Below are 12632 nucleotides of genomic sequence, written 5' to 3' on the forward strand. Positions count from 1 at the left end.
TGATGTAGAAATATAGAGGAAGTTTCTAAACCTTATTTCATCTTCATAAATATGTTAAGTGGCACAGGTCAAATTTTCTGTATTTCCACATGTGGAAAGAGGCTGAGTCTTTAAAGGGAGGAAACAGAGCTCAAAGATGTCTCATTAAAACCTTCAAGTATGTTATTTAAAAGTATAGTCCTGTAGGGTAAATTGCTCTTTTTGAAAAAAAAAAAAAAAAGCATGATTTTCTAAAGAATTTGAATGCAATTTCATTGATCAGACAATAATAGAAAATCAAATGCATTGTTGAAGTAATTTGATATTTGGGTCATTTAAACAATATAAATTGGACATTGTATTTCAATACCTTTGTATGCAGATGGACCTAGAGTTTACAGGTTGGATTTGTGACTCATTTCCTAGAAAAGATTCACATATAATGAATTTTATTTGTTGTAGTGTTAATGTTTATGGCAATATCTTAGTATGGTAATATACTTGGATACTTCTGTACTTTGAAGTAGACACAGCTCCCAGAAGTTTGATATGAACAAGAATTTTTAGAACTTAGGTTATATTCCTGGGGTTTATAAATGATGTCGTGCCTAAGAATCACCTGGTGTTCTTCTTAAACATGCACTTCCAAAGATCCTACTATACAGACATAAGTGACTAAATCCTTAGTAGGACATGGAAGTGTTCATTTATAGTATATGTTTTAGATGGCTTGGCTGCAAGTGATTCAGAGATCCCAGTTTGAGAAGCACTGGTTATAACCACAACAGAATTAATCACTGGAGCTGAGATTCAGATGGAAAATGGAAGCAAGCCAACATATTGATGATAAGAAAGATCCACAGTCATGAACCTGAGGACAGTGATACCAGAGAGGGAATTTCACACTTTTTAATTCAAAAACACTAAGGTATCTGCTGAATGTTAAGGAAGTCTTAGTTTTCAAAGCTGGCTTCAACTAAATTATATAGTTAATGTTAACTGACTATACAATATGAAGGAAAGGGTTCCTCAAGAGTATTATAAAGATAAAAGTTTTTCTGAAAGAGCTTATAATTTAGTACAGAGGGTTTTAAATATTATGGTTTCTTTCATATTGTTTATTTGAGAGATATCTTACTTAAAATTTCAAGGTTAAATGCAGAACCAGAAACATCACTAAAAGTGGCATGGAATTGGTCACAGGTATTGGATTTCATGCTCTTCTGTCTCCTACACCATTTATTCCATACTTCATTAAATTAGTTCTTAAAGTATCAACATAAAAATTCTGGGATTCATTAAAACACAAATAGAAAATTATTATTTGAGAAAGTGCTCCCTGCAAAATTGAACATGCACTTGAAAATCTTTTTCATATGAAGTAGGGAAATGTTTTAGGTTAGCTTTTTTATTATTATAGCCAAAGGTTAGACCTATAGATTTCAAAAAAAAATACAATGGACAAACACAAAATGTATTTAATGTGCCAAAAAGATGTTTCTGTGCATCCATATTTATGAAATAAAATGAAGAGAATCCAGAAATGGGAACAACTAATGAATAGACAATGAAATAAAAACTAAGTTTTGCTGACCCCAAAGTAATCAAGTAAGTGTCAAAAAGAAAGCTACCACAGAGCCAGAGAGATGAAGAATGTCCTTTTCTTTTGATGATTAGACATTGTGTTTCAAGGAGAAAGCTCCAGGAGAGGTTTGGATGAAGGAGCCATAGCTCAGTGGTCAGTAAAATAGTAGGGGTTGATAAAACAGAAAGCAGATATCCCACTTTGAGAAGAAGAGTAGACATTTGGATGAAAAGAGAATGTTTGGATGACAGCCACAGAGTAATGATGATCAAATGAGGGCTTTTAAAGAAAGAGAGTACTTGAGCATATTTATAAAACACTAATGGAAAGGAGCAAATGGGGAAAGATAATCAGAAGAAACTGATGATGAATGGAATGAGATCGACAAACGTTCCTAGTCAAAAGATAGAGCTGGCTATGAAAAAGTCAGGTCCGCTAATCTAAGGATGATGGAGAGGAAGTAAAAACATTGATGATGTGTAGACATTTTTTAGCTTTGTAGCAAGAAGTTAAGGGTGGTGGTGTCTGATTTCCTGATTTCTCTTGATAAAGTTTGAGACAGGCAGCTTTTCTGCAGGATGTGAGGTTGAGGAATAGGGGGAACAAAGAATCAAAGTTACAGGTAAGAGAGGAATTTGGATGTTCAAATATGGAGCTTAAGGTAGATCAAGGTTTGGAAGTCTCTCTGAGGTGAAAAAGCAGAAAGTAAAAGAGATTTTATATTATTATGCTTGAACGAAACTGTCCAAGCTTTAGCAGGATTAACTGCTATGGGAGTTTTGCTCCTGATAAAGAGTTTTTAAACATTTAACAATAAACAGATAGTACCACACTGCAATTCCCTGTAGAAGGAAAAGAAATAAGGTGATTTCCAAGATTAAGTCAGTTCACTGCCTGGAGACATCTCTAGGTCTGGCACAATAAAAGGAACCCAAAAGAGAAGCTAGCACCATCCGGAAGGGAGGGTAATGAGATCAGAGTTGAGTGAAAATCTGTGGAACAGAGAACGGGAGAAAGACACTCCGCAGAAAGCAAAAGCCCCAGAGCTTCGCAGAGGGCATGTTTGCAGATTGGCCGCCCATAGGTGAAAATCCAAAGCACAGGATAAGGAAGCACTAGAAATTGATGGGACAAACTATTCTCAAAATTCAGAAAGAACTGGGAGTAGTTTGTGTTCCCAATAGCCAGGGTGGAAAATCTTCATAGTATAAAGGACCTAGTTGAGTGCATGAAGCAATATCAACTTATATTGAGGTTCAATTGCTTTTCTCAACAAGCTTCTCTGGGCCCACACTAATAAAGCTTAAAATCAGCCCTCGAGGTGATGATGTTGATTCATGCATATGAGTGTATCTCTGCCTTCCAAAAACAAACCAAAAGAAAACAAACAAAAAATAAAACTCAACTTTCTTTAAAGGTTTATGGCAAAATCCAGCATCAAACAAAATAAAATCCATAATGTTTAACATCCATCATAAAAATTAGGTCACATGCATAGAAGCAGGATAATATGAACTATAGTCTTGGGGGAAAAAATCAATACAAACCCACAATAGGAAGGGAGACATTATCAACTAGAGATGATAAGCAGCTACTTGATGTCATGTGCTCTAGAGAGAGGAGAATATCAGCATTTATGGAGAGAAATGGAACATGTAAAAATGAACCAAATGGAATTTCCAGGTACAATTCTAGTTATTATGAGGTCATAGCAATAGAAATGATGCAAACAAGAAATGTGAAAAAATTTGAACAGTTGCAGTGAGCTGTGGGTATCAGGTGGTCTAACATGTAATTGAGGCTTCACAAAATAAGAAGAGAACAAGTTTTCTAAATTTGATGGGAACTAAACACACATCAAAAGCAAAATGAATGCAAATCAGAGTAACTGTTGAGAAGACCATGCCATGGTATCTCATAATAAAGTAATGGAATACTAGTGTTGATAGCTTTCTTTTCTCTCTCTCTCTCTCTCTCTCTCTCTCTCTCTCTCTCTCTCTCTCTCTCTCTCTCTCTCTCTCTCTGTAAGAAAAAAGGTATTGTTACAACTACTTACTATGAAGGTTTATCTTTGTAGTAAACTTAGAGAGCAGCATGCAGGGTGGAATCTAACTATGGAGACATCTTCCAGAGGACATGTGGAATGGGGTTTTTGGAAGGAAGAGGAAGGGAATCATGAGCTTACATAGAAGAAGTAAGAGGGATTTTCTGGTGCCTAAGGACTATCATGATTATAATGAATGACTCCAATTTTCCTAACTTGAGCTATTATATTTTGATGATCGCACCCAATGAGGTTCTGAGTTACCAACGTGATCTCAGAATATTGATGCACTTCTACTACATTTGCATAAAGTTGGTAAAATTTAGTTTGTAGCTGGTTTTATAAAAAAATGGTGAGACGATAATAATCTTAGTATTGTGCATGTATAGGTTATTGATATGAAAACTCAGAATAAATAAGGATTTTTTTTGCTTAATTAAACTTTATATTCTCATTACATATTATAATGCCAAGCACAAGCTTGAGTTAAGATATTTAATGAACTTTTCCATACTCTTCTTAATAGGTGATAATCATTCAATTCCAGAAATAAATTAAGATTTAAAAATATATGCAAGCCTTCCACATTTCCCAGTCCATATAATGCAGCAACAATTGCCTGAAGTTCTGTTAAAAAACTGCATGTAGAGCCTTACAGAAATATTATTTGCAGTCTAGTGTCCTTAGTCATAAGAGAAGATGATTCTTCTGACCTTCTTTGTATGTTATAAAATATAAATTGAGATCCCTCAAAATTATAAAGTCTTGTGTACTTTATAAAATGGTCTGTAAATGCATCTTTTCTATGAATATCATGCATCTTTTTAAGGTAGGTTATTGTGGGTTTTGTCCTTCCGAACTCTGGTGAAATCAAGAATAATGTTCATAAATTTTATTGCATTCGACACCTTTAATTAAGTGAATGTTTGAAGCAGGGTGCCACTTGAGGCTAAGCTATGTAGGAAAGAGTCTCTGACCTCTTAGAACACACACATCACACACACACATATACACATACACACACACACACACACTCATGGGTTGGTATCTGTAGTCATATTGGTTCATGCTAAGTGTTTTATAGCCCTGAATAATTCCAAAATTCTAATCTATAAAATGTAATCATACCTAAACTGTTATTTTCAGATACAGGAATGTAGACTAAAAGAAAGTATAAATAGAAGAATGTGAGGGTTTGGCAGGGCTGGCTCCTATGCATGGAGGTAGGGATCATCATAATGTGGAGAATATTGGATTTGTTAGAATTTACTTCAGACATCCTGGGGACAGGCAGTGACATTTAAAAAGGTGCTTTGGGAAGTGGACACTTTTAGTATATTACAGAAGTCCAGATTAAGTAGAAGTTAGGATTTGTTTTGAAACAGAAACTGAGATGTAAAACATTGAATTAAATTGAATGAAGCCAGGTTGTGAAGAGCTATGAATGCTAAACCAGAAAGTTTGAGTCATATCCAGTTTTAAAAAAAAAATAAATTGAGATCTGAAGGCTTACCTGTACTGAATATTTTAAGATTGCCTTACTTCAGAATCAATTTTTCTTTCTCTCTCTCTCTCTTTCTTTCTTTCTTTCTTTCTTTCTTTCTTTCTTTCTTTCTTTCTTTCTTTCTTTCTTTTCCTCCTCCTCCTTCTCCTCCTCCTCCTCCTCCTCCTTCTTCTTCTCTCTCTCTCTTTTTTTTTTTTTTGGCACACTTAGATTCTATGAAATCAGGCAGACTTCATACTTGACCGTTTTAGTTTCATTGTTTCTACATAATTAATCTATTTTCTTAATGTATTAATTTTAAGTGTATGTTGTTGTTTTGTAGATTACTTCTATTTATACTTTCTTTTAGCCTACATTCCTGTATCTGAAAATACCAGTTTAGGAATGATTACATTTTACAGATTCGAAAGTTGGAATTATTCATTTGTACCAGGGGATGTTTAGAAATTTAATGGTAGTAAAAAAAGATTTGCATACATAACTATATTCTTTTTAAGGATCCCCCTTTCCAAAAAAGAGGTATTATTTTTGAAATACAAGAAGGCAGAAATATCTTCTCTGTGTTCTAATGATTGTGAATTCTTCTTATTAATAAAAAGTATTATTTTTTAAAGCTTCCTTAAAGAACTTTTTGTTTCTCACCTAATATGTATTTCTGACTCCTATTTGGGCTCTCTTTTAGAGCTTCTTCTTTTGTTTCCCTGTCATCTTGTCATTTAAATTGGGGCAGCCCTGGAGGAAATGGTATGTGGAGGACATGAGCACAGGGAGGACTCTGGAACCCGAAGGTGTGGAGTGAGCTATGGTGTGGGATGAGTGCAATCAATGTCAAGCTGGGTTCTGGCTGTTCCCTCCTTCCAGGAGGGACCTAGACAGTTGCCCAGGGACAACCTGGCATGTCTTAACCTGTGGCAGGGGCTGGCTTGCTGCATTGCTTGCAGGAAAACACCGTCCTTGTTGTGTTTGGGGGACCAATGCATTCATGTGCCCTGTACTTTATCAATTCTATGATCTCTTTCAGTCGCTGTCTCATTCATTTTGATCCCAGCTACCCTTCCTCTTTTTACTCTTATAGCTATATTTTTCCTCTCTTTTTTCCCTTTCATCTCATATAAGTTCCAGTATAATAAATACACGGTACTCATAAACTATTTCCGCAAAGGCAATCACAGTAGTTTCTAAAGGTATTTACTAATTAATCTTTATGGAATCCCTGTGAGGTAGATAGAGCTGGATAAGGCATTCAGCACATGATTCACTAGACAGTGCTGTCTCTCTATTATGATAGAGGATTATTATTATGTTAAAATGTTTATACACTGAGTACATAAATTTGTAGAGAATGATGTAAACCGAATCCCTTGGCAAAAATATGAACATGCCTGTAGCATAAAATTGCAATTGTGAACCAAGTTTTATCAGCTTCTTTGTTTAAAGAATTATTCCAGAACCACACAGGAAAACTCTGTTGGATAGCTTGTTTCCTTTATCTTGCCTCTTGGAGAGCAAAAGGGGACAGTGAGCTACTGAACTGGGATTTCAGCAAGGGACAAACTCAGATTCTCGATAGCATTATTTTAAAATTACAACAGACTCCTCTGGCATGTGTGTGACTCACACACATGCATATAATAGCTTAATTGAGTTATGAGCAATTTTGTGTTGATATATTGATAATATGTATGGAAACCTAGTCAGGTGTTCTATCCTTTTTGAAGTGTTGAGTATAGATCCTCCGGATTTTCCCTTCTGCTAAAAAAAACACCCTGGAGACAATTCCCCAGAGGAGAAGAAGATGTTTTAATTGAAAGCACTATACAGTCCTAAGGTGCCTGAGTATTTCCACCATGTGCCATATAGATTCACTGAGAACAAAGCAAATAAACCAGGAATGGAAAGAGCTGGAGAGGCAAGCCTTTGTTAGCACTTTCTCCCTTTCTCCCTCTCTCTCTCTCTCTCCAATTTAAGCACATAGCCTTTTCTCCTCATCTTCCCTTCACCTTCTTGCTATTAAACACACTGGAAAAGTACAGCCATTGTTGGATTCATATTCCTAAACATGGAAGGTTGATTGGAACTCTTGGGTATAGCAGCCCCAGAAATTAAGGAGTTGTGGGAAAAATGAGTTGGTGTACCAGGGTGTGGGCTGTGGTGTGCACCTCTCCACCTTCTATTAGGATTTCATCCTAGAGGGACATGTGGTGAGTTTGGAATTGGTGGGGGTTTAGTGTGGATATAGGGATTATTCCTTTATTGACCCAGGGGCCACAGGAATGGGATCCCCTATCACTGAGGTAGAGAGCATTTTTTTTTTTCTGGGAAGAACTTAGGGGAGAATGGATTCCAATCTTCTGTAAGAACCTAATTCTGGACTAGGGAAGTGCCACACATAGGGGAGTTTCTGGAGATTTTTCAAGAGGGAGATTGGGATGAGAAAAGTCAAATTGAAAAGGAATTCAGCTTAACTTTAGAGGCTTTCTACTTATCTTTGAATGCCCTTTCTTCAGCCCATTTTACATTAGGAGAGAAAAAAAAAGAGTAGGATATTGTATTCTTTATAAAATATGCTTAAAATGTGGATTTTTTTTTAAATTACAAAATGACTGAAGCTTATTTTCTTTACCATTGGACCTCAGAGTTCTTTCAGCACCTCCTGCTTTTGCCCTGTTTAGAGAAGTCCACATCTGGCTTGCCCTGTTCTCAGCTCTTGCTCCCCCTGCTTGACCTTGGGTGGCCCTGTGATCTCTGACCAGCTCAGCAGGGTTCAGCAGAGTGGATCCTGTTTGCAGGGTCAGCATGATGTCAACTGTCTTTGTATATTGATGTAGAGAAATAATTGCTGCTTTGTGCTGTAATGTGGCCCCCTGTTTGCAAGTATAGATTTCCTTTGCTTCCTACAGTTCTGCTAGAGGGTCAAAATATTAAATCACTATCACCTAGATTGTTTCTCTCAAAGTTTCATTTGTTTAATAATCCAAGTAGGTTTTTAAAAGCATTATTCAAATCATATGCTACACAATGTAAGGAATATTGATTTAAAAACTACTCTAAGTTTGAAATATCTAATGCAATTAATATAATAGTATTTTCCAGATTTTTCTAAATGTTTTTCTCATAGCTGCAACCATATCCTGTTTTTAAAAATTTAAATGTTTTAATGTAATAAAGTTCTCCATCTTATTTTGACATTGTTTTTGAGAGCATAATTTTCAAAGACTTTAAAACATGCTTAAGAAATTATTATAGTTCACTCACTTATTCTCTTCTTGAGTCCATTTTTTTTTGCTTACATTTTACATGCTTTTAAAAACATAGTCTATATTATTTCTGTAGACTTTCATTTTCCAAAGATGACTTTGGAACTCAGAAAGGATACTAATGAGCTGTATTGTTAAATTGCTTTCTGAAAGTATTATGCTATCATAAGTTACTTTGTTAAGTTTCTGTTTTATTAGGTAATATTATTTTCTTTGGTAAAATTTCTTGACAGACATTCACAATGAAGAGAAAGAAAGTGCTAAGTTTCTGGTTTCTAAAATTGAATAGGAACTATCTTAAAACTTATTCACTGCTTTTTAGAAGTTTCTTGGTGGCTATTATTGTGCTAATTGCCAGCCCTTGGGATGAACCTGGAAGATCCTCCCCTAACACTCCAGGCCTAGAGGAGACCCTGGCTCAGGAGAGATGGTTATCAAGAAACTTGCTAAAGGCTGTCAGGGAGGTTTGAATTGAGGGCTGGAGGAAATATTAAATCTGATAAGGAAATACCATACTATAAATTTATTTTTTCAGATGTTAAGAGAGATGAGGACATTTTTTTTTTAAAAAGCTATACATTTAAATGTTTTAAAAATTATTTTGCTACTACTAAATGAAAGCAGAATCTTTGTACATACACATACACACACTCAATGGGTCTTCTATAAATTAGTAATTAATAAAGTTTTTACTACCCAACTATGGGATTTTCTACACTCCTCTCACTGCACTAAAATTGGGGGCAGGGGGAGAGGCAGCAGAAATTATATAACTATGTTGTCAAAATTAAAATATTTTAAAGGATGCATTTTTCGGATGCATTTTGCATTTCCCTCTATGTCTAACTATCTGAAAAGTTTCAAAAGTCTCTTGGTCAGAGTACATCTTCCATTAATTTCAATTTTAAAAAATGAAGAAAAAAAAACCCAAACAGCTCTTTGGTTTACTCTTAAAATATATATCTACTTGGCTTCCAACTGCATTGATCTCTATCAAAGTGGCTGTTGCCCTAATAGATTTAACTGATAAGCAATTTTGTAGTCTGCTAAGGAAAGCCATTCATTGGGGAATGAGTCCATTTACTTTGTGGTTTTAATTAAAGGTGTCTAATGCTGCAGTACCTGTTGCTTTTTCATTTTCTCAAACATCACAAATCAATATCTTTCTATTTTTCTTCATCTAGGATCTGGTTTATATTATTTTTCATTGTTGTTAATTAGAATCAGTCTGGATTACAAAGAACAATTTTAAGCACTGAACAAATTTTCCACAGGTCTCTCTGTGCACCCCTCCTTCCCTCCCTCCCTCCCTCCCAAATCTCTCCCTCTCTTCTTCTCCCTCTCTCCCTCTCCCTCTCTCCCCCTCTCTCTCTCCTTAAATTTGCCCTCTGCAGACATTTGTGAGACTTGTTTCCCTGGACTTCCCACTCCCTCATAGCCTACATGTGGTGCTTATAGTGTGAGCTACTTCTAGTCTAAGTAAATGCTGAGGATGATTAATGACCCTGTGGGAAAGCTAAACACACAGCACTTTGTGGACAGAAGACCAGATCAAACTGGTCCTGATTCTACTGCCATCCCTGGCCTCTTTGCTCAGGACTCCTCCCTAGACCCTTCTTATTACTGGTATGAAGTCTTCACTGTTTCAGTGTATGAATGTGTTGAAGTGTAATCAGAGCACTGACCTGAGAAAGGGGGAGATTCATTTTAAAGTCAAGGTTGTTCATTGTTTCTAATTTCATTTTGTTAGATGCATCTAATTATCACAGCCTAAGAATTTTTATCCTAATTTTCTCAGCTAGTGCATTAGATATTCTTTATAGTCTTGTTTGTGTTTGATAAGTATTAGCCAGTTATGTTCTCTTTCAAGTGTTTGATAATAATAATAATAAATAGACTAATGCTAAAGGCTAAGCTCTGTGGCCTTATGCTGGAAGGCCCCTTCTGGGTTGGTAACAATGCATTAATCAAACCTTTCAATACAGAGGATAGGCTTGTCATAAAGTGACGTTCTATGTTATTATCCATCTCTCATTTCTGCTTCTTGCCCATACGTGGGGGGTGAGAGATTGGCCCAATTCTTTGTTAAAATGTAGACAAACTAAGAATTGCAGCATTTCTTTTACTATTGTTCTGCTCTTTGGGCTTTTCACTGGAAATATGTAGAAATTCTTCACTGAAAACATCATTAGAATTTCACTGGTAATTTGAAAACACTGATTTGTAGTTTTTTTTTTTTTTCCTCTTCTGTATTTAAAATACTGGGGCTATGTGTGTCCCCATGTTGTCATATCAAGTTACTTTTTATTATCCTCACTATTAGCAAATAGCTCCTTAGATCATTCTGCAAATTATTCAACAAATAGTTTTAAGTTCCAGAGAAGGACCAGATACTTCTGCAAGGCTTGTCCATATTTTAGGATGTTAATTGTTTGGATCAGGAGACTGGCATTAATTCAGGCCTCAACCATTGGCTGAGATTGATTTATAAATCATGCTAGAATGTAATTTTAACCACAGAAATGAATGTGTGTCCTTTCCCCAACCTTTACTTCTTTGGTCAAGAGTCAGTTATGAGCTAGGCTGCCCAAACTCAATGTACACTCCCACCCCAACTATCGATCTCCTTTCAGAATCTGTCTCTATTATAACAATTTTGAGAGACAGGGTCAGCAGGAATATTGTTTTGAAGAACAGGTCACATATTTCATTAGGGCAACATGTGATTGTCTTCTGACCTCTCTTCTCTTTACCTTGGTTTTCAGTGTTTTGACAGAGCTCCTGCATGCCTGTTCTCAAACAGAGGACAAAATATAATCACTTTTTGCATGACAGTTTTAGTTTCTTATCTTAATCAAAAAGTGACACATACGTCGACAAGTGCTCATACAACTGTGTTATTTTCTTTGGTGAATGTAATAAGACTCTTCTTTTGAAAAGACCCATTCAATGAATTATCTTGGTTTAAGCTTCAAAGGTATTTTTTTAAATAAAGCTTGCCTCTATGTTAAACATTGAATGTGTGTTTTATTGAATCACTTTCTTTACATACTTGAGTAGAAATCTGTTTTCCAGTTAGTAAAATGGAAATGCTGACACTAGTGTGTAGGAATGTAAGGAAAAATCTCTTAAGGCATGGGGTCAGTTAGACAAGATTTAGAAAAACTTTGTTTCTAAAGAAATCTCTGTTCTTGTCTAGAAAGGCAATAACCGTTTGGCAGTAGGATTGCACCTTCAAATTTTTAGAGGGTACGAGCCTTATACACACAATTTCTTAAAATTTAGAGATTATAAAAAATCTGGGTATGCATTTAAATGGCACTGTTGAATAGTTTCATGCTGTATACCTTTTCAAGGAGCAATATTGAACTCATTGGTGCCCATACCTAAAAGACACAGTATCTGTTTGAAAGTAGGCATTCCCTTCTTCCTTTGTGTTTCCACATTACATAAAACCCAACCCCAAATCAAACCAGATCTGCAGAGACTGGAAGAATGAATGTATCAATTTTCTTCCCAACAGAATTGTTTTATTAGATCAATTTACACTGGGAGCCACTTGCCACATTTATTGCTAGAAAGATTAGAGCCAATTTATGGCTCTCTAATAAGAAGTGTATAAATGTTTACGGTAAACATTTGAACTTTATTCCTAGTTCTAGTTGATATCTTTATTCTCATTTTTCTCTCATTTTTTTCCTCTCAATTTTATACTTATGTAATTTCCTTGTGGTTAATGAATTCTTTCAGCAGTCAGTAGTTTTCTATATTGGAGTCAAATAAATAATCAAATAAAAACATCTGTAGAAAAAAGGGTTATGAATTTATTTTGTTTTCAACTTCTGTGGTCAAAAATAATATTTCTTGTTGGGTGTGGTGGGACATGCCTGTAATCCCAGTGTTTGGGAGGCTGAGGCAGGAGGATTGCAAATTCAAAACCAGCCTCAGCAATGGTGAGGCGCTAAGCAACTCAGTGAGATCCTGTCTATAAATAAAATAAAAAAAATAGGGACGGGGTTGTGTCTCCATGGTCAAGTGCCCCTGAATTCAATCCCTGGCACAAACACTCAAATAATAATAATAATAATAATAATAATAATAATAATAATAATAATAATAATAATAATAATAATATTCCTGCTGTCTTAAATAAAATATCCTGGTAAATGCTTTTAGTAGACATAACAAATTCATGTTTAAATTACTTATGGATATCATCAAACTTTATATGTGTTGCTTTAAGCAGAATCTTATGCTCTTGTC

At 35.4% G+C, this 12632-nt stretch overlaps 1 protein-coding gene across 15 annotated transcripts in view; it reads left to right on the forward strand.

Moving 5' to 3' along the window:
• Ptprk (protein tyrosine phosphatase receptor type K) overlaps positions 1 to 12632 on the forward strand; it is a 522697-nt gene that overhangs the window by 213802 nt on the left and 296263 nt on the right. The gene's annotated exons all lie outside the window — the stretch shown is intronic.

This window comes from Ictidomys tridecemlineatus, chromosome 8 (assembly GCF_052094955.1).
Source record: "Ictidomys tridecemlineatus isolate mIctTri1 chromosome 8, mIctTri1.hap1, whole genome shotgun sequence".
Taxonomy (NCBI): domain Eukaryota; kingdom Metazoa; phylum Chordata; class Mammalia; order Rodentia; family Sciuridae; genus Ictidomys; species Ictidomys tridecemlineatus.